Raw genomic sequence first — 853 nt, forward strand, 5'->3', positions numbered from 1 at the left:
CAGTATTATAAATTATTTTAAATTATATAAAAGTACCCAAAATATGAAAATCTAACATCCTAATATGTCTGCTTTAGATTGTAAATGGAAACCACCTTTCAGCCATTCCCAGATAACATCCATTGGCTTCTTCTAACATGACTACCACTCTGAAGTTGGTCCATCCTATTCATATATTCTCATTTTTATTATTTAAGAAACCATATCCATAAACAAGAAGTATTATTCTGCATTTTAATACTTTAAGCCAACAATGTCTAATACAAACATAATGTGAGCTATATGTGTAGTTTTAAATCTTACAGTAGGCATATTTTGCAAAGTAGAAACAAGTCAATTTTAATGTTATATTTTATTTAACCCAGTATAGCGAAAATATATTTTGAACTTGTAATTAATGTAAAAAAATTACTAAATTAATATTCTTAAGAAAAATGTTACTAAGTCTTTGAAATCCTGCTGGTAGTTTATATATACTGGCATATCTCAGTTCAGGTTTTAAGTTTAGACTTAACATTTAAGTCGAAAAAATAGATTGTTACAAACATATTTAGAAGTTTTCCAATAAGTGAAATCAGTTTAAAATTTTTTAATGAATTAAAATGAACAATTCAGTTTTTCATTCACAATTAACCGCATTTAAAGTGCTTGATAGCCCCATAAGGCAAGCAGACACCCTATTGGACGGCGCAGCTTGAAAAGAAAACACAACACTCACCATTCAGCATCTTTTGCCCACTAAATTTATTTAAAATATTTTTCTTCCTTTGCTGTTCTTTGAGTGGAAGTGCACAGACGGACTGGATGGCTGTGAATTTCAGGGTAGATGACAGTTTACATTTTTAAAAACTCA

The sequence above is a fragment of the Cervus elaphus genome, chromosome 29 (assembly GCF_910594005.1).
Source record: "Cervus elaphus chromosome 29, mCerEla1.1, whole genome shotgun sequence".
Classification (NCBI taxonomy): Eukaryota; Metazoa; Chordata; class Mammalia; order Artiodactyla; family Cervidae; genus Cervus; species Cervus elaphus.